This window comes from Amia ocellicauda, chromosome 2, assembly GCF_036373705.1.
Source record: "Amia ocellicauda isolate fAmiCal2 chromosome 2, fAmiCal2.hap1, whole genome shotgun sequence".
Classification (NCBI taxonomy): domain Eukaryota; kingdom Metazoa; phylum Chordata; class Actinopteri; order Amiiformes; family Amiidae; genus Amia; species Amia ocellicauda.
The window spans coordinates 59,150,331-59,162,349 of NC_089851.1; the positions used below are offsets into that span (position 1 = coordinate 59,150,331).

The 12,019-nt window shown below is 44.6% G+C and overlaps 1 long non-coding RNA gene and 4 other non-coding genes across 9 annotated transcripts; 4 read left to right on the plus strand and 1 right to left on the minus strand.

Moving 5' to 3' along the window:
- Window positions 1-653: 653 nt before the first annotated feature.
- LOC136711563 (uncharacterized) lies at window positions 654-3,647 on the minus strand. Of its 5 annotated transcripts, none has more exons than XR_010804747.1 (4): window positions 3,260-3,647; window positions 2,767-2,829; window positions 1,428-1,522; window positions 654-984 (listed from the first exon to the last, which is right to left on the minus strand). It is a non-coding gene; the product is annotated as an uncharacterized LOC136711563 (long non-coding RNA). The 5 variants fall into 5 exon arrangements; XR_010804748.1 differs by having other exon boundaries at window positions 3,563-3,630; XR_010804743.1 differs by lacking the exon at window positions 2,767-2,829 and having other exon boundaries at window positions 3,260-3,636.
- Window positions 3,648-8,463: 4,816 nt separating this feature from the next.
- Window positions 8,464-8,545, plus strand: trnaa-agc (transfer RNA alanine (anticodon AGC)). Its single transcript has one exon. It is a non-coding gene; the product is annotated as a tRNA-Ala (tRNA).
- A 610-nt stretch (window positions 8,546-9,155) lies between these two features.
- trnal-cag (transfer RNA leucine (anticodon CAG)) lies at window positions 9,156-9,238 on the plus strand. The gene has a single exon. It is a non-coding gene; the product is annotated as a tRNA-Leu (tRNA).
- A 128-nt stretch (window positions 9,239-9,366) lies between these two features.
- Window positions 9,367-9,448, plus strand: trnas-aga (transfer RNA serine (anticodon AGA)). Its single transcript has one exon. It is a non-coding gene; the product is annotated as a tRNA-Ser (tRNA).
- Window positions 9,449-10,264: 816 nt separating this feature from the next.
- Window positions 10,265-10,338, plus strand: trnat-agu (transfer RNA threonine (anticodon AGU)). Its single transcript has one exon. It is a non-coding gene; the product is annotated as a tRNA-Thr (tRNA).
- The last annotated feature ends 1,681 nt before the right edge of the window (window positions 10,339-12,019 follow it).

The window sequence follows — 12,019 nt, forward strand, 5'->3', positions numbered from 1 at the left end:
ATGAACAGCTGGCATATTTACACTGTGAATGGTCCCAGTCTCTTAAAGTAACAGCTATTTAGTTATTGCCTGTAACTATTGAAATGATAGACAGATCTAATAGTCATTAAGTTGAACACAGTGCCAAGACATTTGTTAAACAATCTGCATATAGTACTGGACTGAAATGTAACAGGGAGTTTAGGAATTATTCTGGTTAGCTTACACAATAGCAGTCTAATAGAAAATGCTCTGCAAGTAAGTCTTGATAAGATGTTAATAGACTGGACTTTGTTTGGGACAAGAGCACTTGACTTACCTAGAATCTATAAAGAAAAAATAATAAAAAAAAACTATTGGCATACAACATGCAGGATAAATTTTCATGTCATGCATTCAAGTTGTAACTGAAGTCAAAGGTAGGTAGACAAACATTTTTGAGAAATGCATCATTTCTAACTTGTGTCATGCCCACTGAAGAACACTTCCTGAAAGCACCAGGAGTGGAAAGTTAATACAATAATAATAATAATAATAATAATAAATGCCATGAATGAGTGTTATTTATTTTAAATCCGTTTAAAAAGTGGTCTTCTTTCTTTGGAATCTCATATGCAGAAACATAACAGGGACAGAAATTCGACAGTTAAAAAAAAAATCTGATGTGAAATGTGTTCTAGTTTTAATGAATGTTTTATTCGGTGAGAGGCTGTAGAGGACAGTCAGGGATGAGGCAGGTGGAGCGAGCCCGTGTGTGCTCTGTGGATGCGAAGAGCCGACCCACTGCCGGCACTGCTGTCCTCCACTGTTCTAACATCAACTCGGTGCCGTTTCAGTGGTGTGCGCTGGTGTGCCGACCAGCCCGTCACACGTCTGTCATCTCATCCTCCAGGTCGTCACCCTCCGTCTCGCCCTCCCCTTTGCCTTCCTCCTCCTCTTCCTCAGAGGTCACATCCAGCCTGGGAGAGACACTTGGGACAGGAGCAGGCAATCAGGTAGTTCTCCCTGACAACAAAAGAGAACAACAGTGGGTTAGAGAGAAATCCTTAACACTTCACTGTGTTAGACTTTACTGTGCTTCCAAAAACAAAGTCCAACTGTGCCTCGACACTAATGCCTTTCAGTGAAGTAGCAGCAGACACTGTAAATGGGGCTTCAGTCTCGGTCTCTGGGCTCTCTATGTACCTGAGAATCTTGTGGCGGCTGTGCCTACTCCAGTCTCTTTGACAGCAATCTAGGTAGCTGATGGAGATTTCCTGAAAACCCCCAATTATTACACTTTGAACTTATTTTTCTATACTAGGAGAAATTATAGAACAGCACATCAATCTAGCTGTGCCTGCAGGTCCTTACAAAAGCATTGACACACACAGACGTATACTTGTTTATATACAGACTATGAACTGCCCCACATACACGCGCACACACAATTATTCTGATGGCTTTACCTCCCCAGGGGCGATATCAGAGAGGGCAGTCATGTGCAACAGGTAGTTGTTGTCAGGGAATGAGGCCTCGGCATTGGGCAGGCAGCTGTGGTTGCCTAGACAAGAGAATTCACAAAAAAACATGAGGTGGGAGCAAAAGCCAAAAGGCTGAGCAGCCTTTGAGATGACTCCATGGGGGAAGAAACGAGCAGACCTCTGTTCAAGCCATTGGCTGTCGATGCAGTGTGTAGATTCTTAGCTGAAATGTGCACAACAAGGCAGGGTAAACAAAGACTATATATTTGAGGGACAACCTAAACAGGCTACAGACTTACAAGCAATGTTGTTGGCACTTGGAAAAAACTTTGGTGAGGTTCTTGGATTCACATGTTCTTCAAATCATGCAGGGTTCTTGTATAAATCTCTTGTATAGACTTTCTTACACCTATCGTACAGACTAGAAGTAATACATTGGTCAGGTCAAACCATAATGTAGTTGTGACCGGTCTGAAATGTATAGTATAGTTTTATAAACAAAAGGCCTTGGCTAAACATGACACTCCCAGAAGAACCATTTTGGACAGCACACAGCTCCAACCACCATCCTATTCTGTCTACTTTGAACAAGGCTAGGAGACAAAATTCTGTGCCTTGAAGAAGAGGTGTTGATAAGCTTTGGTAACAACCCAGTTATATAAGAGCATGTTCAAAGCAGGGACAGAGAACTTGAACTTCAAAGCAACCAGAGTTTCAGGTTTCCTACTGCCAGTTAAAATGAAGCTCCACAGAGAGGGCAAACAACCACTATGGGCCACAGGCTCCAGTGATTTAAGAACAAGCTAAAAAATAAGCAAGCAAAGTGTATTTTGAGATCTTAGAGATTTTTAAACCATATTGTGAGGATAGTATGTAATTGTAGCTTTAAAAACATGGCTATTCCTCTGTCATAGTTAGCTGAGGAACAGGGGAGTATTCTAGCTTTGTTCTGAAGAAGCCGAAGCATAAGTTTGCTAATAAGGCATAGCAAGGAAATGGATGTATATAAAGAAATGCAGTTGACAATGTGAGATGTTATAAATGCCTCCTTATCAAGAGAGTGTTGGAGTATGTCAGTTCCTGTCAAATGATAAAATGCTCTCATTAAAGAATTACGATTAAAGTAACAACAACAAGAAAAGATATTTACAAAGCTGACAAGGCTGGATTCTGCAAGTTTTGAGTTGCAAGACCATTAACAGCAACAGTGAATGCGATTATTAGACACTTTCAATTCCCAGACATGCTTGCCAAGAACTGGGCTCTTCTATGTCTGGAATGCAACCCCCAGCGATATTAAATGGCATTTCCAGGACACACTCACCTTGCTCAGACACTCGTCGTAAAGTGCTGTAGTGAACTGGTTCCACAACAATGTCAGTTGCCCCTAAAACCCGACACAGAGAAATATAGGTGACACCCGACCTACATTAACCACAGCCATTGTCTTAAGCTCCTGAGACTCAACATCTTAGCCTTAAACTGATCCCAGAGGAAGCAAGCATGAAGGCAGGCAGAGGACAGAAATTGAATAGAATCTTGCATGTAATATCATTTTACAAATGAAAACAGGTCAGACAGGTCTGTCATGGTCTGACTTTGACCTGCAAGCAAAATGCATGACCTGATTTTGCTCTGTGGCCATTACTCCCGAAACAACATTACAGAGATGGTTAAGGTTAGGATTAGGGTTAGGTCCAGGTTATATTATTCCAGGGACCACAGCTACACAGTACATTCAGTTTGTGCCTGTGCTGAAACCACACAAGGAACACAGGCTCACTTTGTAACCCTGCAAGTCATTGAAGGATGCCTACCACTTTTGTGCAGATGTTTGTTCTTGTTTTTGTCTGGGAAAATTTTGATTGCAGGGTGATATCTGGTCAACCCAAAGCCAAACTTAATATCAGCAAGCCTGTGACGTCCTCTAGGACCAAAGGAAAGGATCCAAGTGCAGGCTTTTAGAGTTGAAGCAGATAATCCAATAAGGGCAAAACGAGAGAGCATAAACAGGGACAGTCCAGGTCAAACGATCAAGCGAACAGGCTAGTAGGGAGATCCGACAGGGGTAAACGAGAGAAGGAAGCAAAATGTCAAAAAATACACAGGAAGGCACTCACGAAACAAGGCTTAGAAATGATCCAGGAGAGAATGCAAGACTTCACGATTAATCTAGGAAACAGAGGGGTTTAAGTACTGTAAAGGAGAGAGGGATTGAACAAGGTGAATGAAGGATTGACCAATGATAGGAGAGGAGGACAGAACAGGTGCACCTGGTAGGGAAGAATGTGGAAAGACTGGTTTGACTGGATAAAGGAAAGGAGAAGCACTAAACTAGTATTCGGGAGAGGGAGACCTCTGGTGGTGAACTAAGGTAGAAACAGGGGAGACCGTGACAAAGCCGACATAAAAAAGCAGCAATTCACAACCAGCCGTCCACACCTTCTGCACATCACCGTTAGACTCCTCAGGCAGTGCTGTTTTATTCAGAGTACTTGAAGATGAGTGGCAGTTTGTGAAAAGTAGTGTTTCCTGTGGGTTATGTTCCCATTGGAAAGGCAAAGGAATTGATACTAGAAACAGGATTATTACAAAAGAAGTCGCTCTTTGAAGTTCTTATTACGCTACGAGCATCCAGATCAGAAGATGCCTTTCAATTCCATTAGTCCAGGATACAGGCATCTATAACTACACTGAGTACCTTCTGCATCCTGGAGGAAATTTGGTGTGGTGCGACTTCTTAAGAATCTCTGAAGCCCTGAACACAGACCCTGACCTGAAACTTCTCTCCCAGGAGCTTGTGAGCGATTTCGTCCTCTTCATTAGCCGTCCTGCTGCAGAACTGAGAGAAGAGGCTCTGCCAGTGCTCTGCCTTTGTCCCAAGCCTGAGGAACAAAAGGAAACACTTTAGTACAGATCAGCTTGAATCATGGCTCTCCCCGATTCTTAGACAGTGTCTTCTTTTTGAGGGTTTTGATGCCTTGGTACTCTCATTTTCACAAGTGGCTTGCAGGCAGTCTTTAAATTCTCCTTCTAGTCCAGCCTGGTTTGAATGGGAAAGGCAAAACACAGAAGTGTGCAGTACTGCCCTGATGATTGCAGAATGATTGTGTACTGAACAATCTTAATTTTTGTTTCGTTATACAAAATAAAATAAATAAATAATCTCACAAGATAACATTTAACAGAAACCACTACTTAACTTGATGTAGCGTAAGGTACACTTATAAATTTCAATTAAAGAAGTGAATGTATAGTATCACCTTATCACGGATCCTGGAATCTTGTAGAACTCAATTTCTGTAATAATTGGACGCAGACACCAATTCCAAAGATATAAATTGTCAAATTTATTAAAAACAAAGACTAAATGTAGCACTACACTAATTATACAAAAAGGGAAAAACTAATAAAAATTCAACTCTAGATCAACAAATCAAAGACAAATCACTTCCTTGACCAAATCAAAGACCATGGAATGGCATATGATAACACACAAATCGTTAAACAAAAAAGGTTATAAATACATTGACTACAATACCGGTTAGTAAGACGAAGGTGAGTCTCATTAGTATTGTTAGTCGAACATCAAATAACTATGCAGGTTAGTATTTAAGTCAAATAACTTCTCGTTATATATATATCAGTCTCATTTATATTTGGGTGCCGAGAAAGATTCTATCATTTCTTGTTACCACAATTCTCCCTAATTGATTACTGTTCAATGATTAAGGATAGGCAGGGCCACCTATAATCTAGTGTCTATTAACTTGTGTCAATTTCAGACTAAACAATTAAACAGGAATGAGAATATATTTCTCGGCGTTGACAGATTCTGATTTCTAAAATTGTCAAACAAAACAGTTTAATACAGCACTCATTTATATTTAAGAAAATACTAGTTTATGACTCACAGAATAACATATCTAATTGATTTCTCAAATGTCATGAATAATAAACTCCAAACTGTTAAACTTATCTGAACTTCGTCGCAGAGAGGCCTCTCTGCCTTCGGGCTCAGATAACAGCACACGGCACGAGGTCCGTGTGGTTTGGAACAAAGGCAGTCCGGTTCGGCTTTGTCCAAGAACTTCCACTCAGTCGATGCACCTGGAAGTTGGGGTTTCGCGATAGTAGAGTCTTTTCCAAACTGATTTTCCACTGGTTTGAAGGCTCCAAGAATGTGCACAGGATCTTCTTTGCAAGGAGGGTTTCCACCGTAGTTACTTGAAGACAAAGTCTTTGTGGAAAGCAAGGCCCTGTTTGTTTCCAAGGGTCAAGTTTCTTAAGACTCAATAGCTATTTAAATGACTGAACACTTTCGTATTGCAGTCGACTTAGTCAATTGTCCAGCTGTATTCACTCCACTGATCAGATGGGTACAGGCGGGCAGGCGCAGTTTCTAAAGTTCTTTAACTGAGAGATGCCGTGCGCTACCCTTTACACTCACCTAAAGGATTATTAGGAACACCATACTAATACTGTGTTTGACCCCCTTTTGCCTTCAGAACTGCCTTAATTCTATGTGGCATTGATTCAACAAGGTGCTGAAAGCATTCTTCAGAAATGTTGGCCCATATTGATAGGATAGCATCTTGCAGTTGATGGAGATTTGTGGGATGCACATCCAGGGCACGAAGCTCCCGTTCCACCACATCCCAAAGATGCTCTATTGGGTTGAGATCTGGTGACTGTGGGGGGCCAGTTTAGTACAGTGAACTCATTGTCAGGTTCAAGAAACCAATTTGAAATGATTCGACCTTTGTGACATGGTGCATTATCCTGCTGGAAGTAGCCATCAGAGGATGGGTACATGGTGGTCATAAAGGGATGGACATGGTCAGAAACAATGCTCAGGTAGGCCGTGGCATTTAAACGATGCCCAATTGGCACTAAGGGGCCTAAAGTGTGCCAAGAAAACATCCCCCACACCATTACACCACCACCACCAGCCTGCACAGTGGTAACAAGGCATGATGGATCCATGTTCTCATTCTGTTTACGCCAAATTCTGACTCTACCATCTGAACGTCTCAACAGAAATCGAGACTCATCAGACCAGGCAAAATTTTTCCAGTCTTCAACTGTCCAATTTTGGTGAGCTTGTGCAAATTGTAGCCTCTTTTTCCTATTTGTAGTGGAGATGAGTGGTACCCGGTGGGGTCTTTTGCTGTTGTAGCCCATCCGCCTCAAGGTTGTATGTGTTGTGGCTTCACAAATGCTTTGCTGCATACCTCGGTTGTAATGAGTGGTTATTTCAGTCAAAGTTGCTCTTCTATCAGCTTGAATCAGTCGGCCCATTCTCCTCTGACCTCTAGCATCAACAAGGCATTTTCGCCCACAGGACTGCCGCATACTGGATGTTTTTCCCTTTTCACACCATTCTTTGTAAACCCTAGAAATGGTTGTGCGTGAAAATCCCAGTAACTGAGCAGATTGTGAAATACTCAGACCGGCCCGTCTGGCACCAACAACCATGCCACGCTCAAAATGGCTTAAATCACCTTTCTTTCCCATTCAGACATTCAGTTTGGAGTTCAGGAGATTGTCTTGACCAGGACCACACCCCTAAATGCATTGAAGCAACTGCCATGTGATTGGTTGGTTAGATAATTGCATTAATGAGAAATTGAACAGGTGTTCCTAATAATCCTTTAGGTGAGTGTATACGCCTGTCAGATCAATAGATGATTGGTTCTTGAGTTTGTGAGATTGGATTTCGGTTTCAGCCCCCAGTGTTCTATTGGATGGAGGGCTTGATTTATGACTGATGTCAATCTATGTCATCTTTTGGAAATGCTGGTTGGCCTGTGTTCCTAGCTCTGTGTCGGGATTTTGGCTCTCGTCCACTTCAAAGCTTTTTTATTTCCTCCATGCCATATTCCCCAGACATTTCACAGCAGGGATTCCAAGCTATTTGGCCCATTCTCGGTGCCATCCTCCCAAGACTGCCACTTTGATGCAAACCAGTTCACACGCTGATGAGCTTAGGAAATCTGATAACTTTGGGGGAGAGGTCTTCTTCAGCTCAGAGCTAAAATGCTCTTATCAAAATATACCCCCCCACTTAATGCTACATTGATAACAGATTTTCTGTGAAATAGTTCCCAAAGGACAAAAAATATATAAACATCAGCAGTTGGTTCAAGTGTACAATTTAACACGGGATAACACATTCTTGAAAGTTAAAGGCTTTGAAATAAGAACACAGTGGAACACACATCTGAAGAATTTAAAGAATTGCAGTCATTTATGTGAAATAATTAAGTAATTAATTCAAAACACTGTAGACAAAGCTAGAATTCTCTACCTTATGTAATTCAGAATCCATCCTCAACTTAAGGCTTAAGATTGTTCCCCTGCATGTTGATTTAATGTAATACAGTCAATAAATAAATGCATTTTAATGTCTTTAATTAAGGGAAGTCAAACATAAAACTGTCGGGGAAAATGTTAGAATTGAAAACACTACCTGCTTAACTGTCGCAACCATCCTTGCCATTAACGTAATGCTGGAGGTCTCTGGTGGGTAATGCATGTTTCTGGGAAATGGGGAGACAGACTTGGGTGGAGAGCACACTGTGCAGTGTTGCTGAAAATCACTTGCAAATGAAATGCATCACAATCTATTGAAATGCTAGAAGAAGATGTGAAAAGGGGAAATGTTCCTTAGCATGTCAGGAAATTGCTGAAATACTTTAATTTCTGGATGGCTGCTTTCTAGCCGAACAAACACCTGATGTGTCATCGCTGTTGGAGGCTGTGTGTTAAAAGCCTCACTATGCAAACTAAATCCAACAGCGGTGCAAATACACAATAGCCTCTCCTGCAGGTCTGAAGGTCATGTGCAGAAATAACACAATCCCAGAGAAATGTCATTGTCTGTTTAAATGAATACAAGCTGCCTTTGCACATGTTTTGTATTCACACACTTCCTCTGGTATTGACATCATGCAATTAACAACATACAACAAAAAAGGGTCTCAAAGACCAACCGCGCCACCGGGGTGCCTGACGCGTGGTAGTCGTGGCCGAGTTGTTAAGGTAAAGAACTAGCAATCCTTTGGGGTCTCCCTGCGCAGGTTCGAATCCTGCTGTCTACGATGCTGAAGAGCAGCGCCGACCCCTCTCTGCCTTGCAGGCCCCCCTTCTTGAGCTGTGCTTCTGTCACAGACCCTTTTGCAATCTCTCTCTATCTATCTATCTGTCTGTCTGTCTGTCTGTGACTTAAAAAAATATAGATCAACATACAGAGATCTGTATATAAGGACAGAAAGATGTCCATACGAACACGCAGAGGCGCGTCGGAACCCTGGTATAATTCCTTGCTCTTGCTGGGGTGACATCAGTTCACACACCTCTTTCTTTCATTCTGTTCCCAAGTCCTTTGTGCAGCCTTCCCACCCTAGGCGGGGGCAGCAAAACCACACAAGGAACCTCCCTGTCGGGGAATCGAACCCCGGTCTCCCGCGTGACAGGCGGGGACACTCACCACTATACTAACGAGGAGCCGGGCTTGCAGCCTCCCACCTTCTCCGCCCCCACATCTTTCGCCACGCCCCTTTCCGATTCTGAATGTCTCAGGGCAAGGCGAGGGCAGCATCGCTGCCTCCCCTGCCTGCTTTATTCCACCTTGTTAGTGTCCTTCGGTCAGCTCAGGCTCCGGAAAGCAGTCCTGGACCGCGACCCGCTGCGCTAGGGCCCCGCCGGGCAGTCAGGATGGCCGAGCGGTCTAAGGCGCTGCGTTCAGGTCGCAGTCTCCCCTGGAGGCGTGGGTTCGAATCCCACTTCTGACAACAGCGGGTGCTCCTTTTTGCCCCGTTTGAAACGGGTCAAGGATGACGCCCACCCTGGTCCTTTCAGCACGTGAGCCAAAAAAAGGTGCCTCAAAGACCAACCGCGCCACCTGTGCACCTGAGGCGGGGTAGTCGTGGCCGAGTGGTTAAGGCGATAGACTAGAACTCCATTGGGGTCTCCCCACGCAGGTTCGAATCCTGCCGACTACGATGCTGAAGAGCAGCGCCGACCCCTCTCTGCCTTGCAGGCCCCCCTTCTTGAGCTGTGCTTTCGTCACAGACCCTTTTGCAATCTCTCTATCTATCTGTCTGTCTATCTGTCTGTCTGTCTGTGACTTAAAAAAATATAGATCAACATATAGAGATCTGTATATAAGGACAGAAAGATGTCCATACGAACACGCAGAGGCGCGTCGGAACCCTGGTATAATTCCTTGCTCTTGCTGGGGTGACATCAGTTCACACACCTCTTTCTTTCATTCTGTTCCCAAGTCCTTTATGCAGCCTTCCCACCCTAGGCGGGGGCAGCAAAACCACACAAGAAACCTCCCCGTCGGGGAATCGAACCCCAGTCTCCGCGTGACAGGCGGGGATACTCACCACTATACTAACGAGGAGCCGGGCTTGCCGCCTCCCACCTTCTCCGCCCCCACATCTTTCGCCACGCCCCTTTCCGATTCTGAATGTCTCAGGGCAAGGCGAGGGCAGCATCGCTGCCACCCCTGCCTGCTTTATTCCACCTTGTTAGTGTCCTTCGGTCAGCTCAGGCTCCGGAAAGCAGTCCTGGACCGCGACCTGCTGCGCTAGGACCCCGCCAGGCAGTCAGGATGGCCGAGCAGTCTAAGGCGCTGCGTTCAGGTCGCAGTCTCCCCTGGAGGCGTGGGTTCGAATACCACTTCTGACAACAGCGGGTGCTCCTTTTTGCCCCGTTTGAAACGGGTCAAGGATGGCGCCCTCCCTGGTCCTTTCAGCACATGAGCCAAAAAAAGGGTCTCAAAGACCATCAGCAGCAACAGCGGCAGATTTGGTGCCGTGGCTTAGTTGGTTAAAGCGCCTGTCTAGTAAACAGGAGGTCCTGGGTTCAAATCCCAGCGGTGCCTTAGACGGGCTTTCTGTGCTCCTTGCGAAGCTTGTGCTTCCGCTTTGTCGACCATCAGTTTTAGCAAGATAGGCTTATCGTAAAGCCATCAGAGGACGTAATGAACCGGAAAGCCAACTGGACAGACGCCGGTTTGTAAAGAAGAACTAGAACCCAAAGGACACGCGCTACGGCCAACGTCCAATTCCCATTGCCGCCCCTGGACAGTCGCAACAGGGAGCTTGTTGCTCCCGTCAACCTTACGTTTTCACCTCTGTGTGCTTCCTTTGTTGCAGTCTGCATCCAGATTTTGTTTTGTTTTGTTTTGTTTTGTTTTGTTTTGTTTTGTTTTGTTTTGTTTTGTTTTGTTTTGTTTTGTTTTGTTTTGTTTTGTTTTGTTTTGTTTTGTTTTGTTTTGTTCCTTACGCCTCAGTGTAGGCACTGGGGAATGGGAGAGTCCTGGCACCGTGGCTTAGTTGGTCAAAGCGCCTGTCTTGTAAACAAGAAACCCTGGGTTCGTCTCCCAGCAGTGCCCTGGTTTATGTTGGCCTAGGCAATGGAAAGGAAGTTTCTAAACGCTCAATACATTTTTGCAAGATGGCCGTCCGCAGCAAGCAGCTTAAGATTACTGTAGCCGCAGTCTGGCAAGCTGACCGCCAGAAGTAGAAACAATAACAAGGAGCGGGGGGAAAAGTTGGCCGTCGCTGGGTGGATACGAACCATCATCCTTTCTGTTAACAGCCAAACGCACTGACCGATTGCGCCACAGAGAGGTGTCGTGGTTGCTGCAGTCGTGCAGTTCCTTCACAGTTGCCAGAAATCATTTCCAGCACACGATTTTCTTTGTCGTTGAATGCAACATACGTGTCCATTGGGGGAGCGATAGCAAGCAAGAGAGTTAGATATCGAGAGTCATAGATAGATGGATGGATGGATGGACGGCAGGGCAAGCATCTGATTGACAGTGGTCCATGATCTGCTGTTATGCTAATATGCTACTGACCATTGGGGGAGCGATAGCAAGCAAGAGAGTTAGATATCGAGAGTCATAGATAGATAGATAGATAGATGGATGGATGGACGGCAAGGCAAGCATCTGATTGACAGTGGTCCGTGATCTGCTGTTATGCTACTATGCTACTGACCATTGGGGGAGCGATAGCAAGCGAGTTAGATATCGAGAGTCATAGATAGATAGATAGATAGATAGATGGATGGATGGATGGACGGCAAGGCAAGCACCTGATTGACAGTGGTGCATGATCTGCTGTTATGCTACTATGCTACTGACCATTGGGGGAGCGATAGCAAGCGAGTTAGATATCGAGAGTCATAGATAGATAGATAGATAGATGGATGGATGGATGGACGGCAAGGCAAGCACCTGATTGACAGTGGTGCATGATCTGCTGTTATGCTACTATGCTACTGACCATTGGGGGAGCGATAGCAAGCGAGTTAGATATCGAGAGTCATAGATAGATAGATAGATAGATGGATGGATGGATGGACGGCAAGGCAAGCATCTGATTGACAGTGGTCCGTGATCTGCTGTTATGCTACTATGTTACTGACCATTGGGGGAGCGATAGGAAGCAAGAGAGTTAGATATCGAGAGTCATAGATAGATAGATAGATAGATGGATGGATGGACGGCAAGGCAAGCATCTGATTGACAGTGGTCCGTGATCTGCTGTTATGCT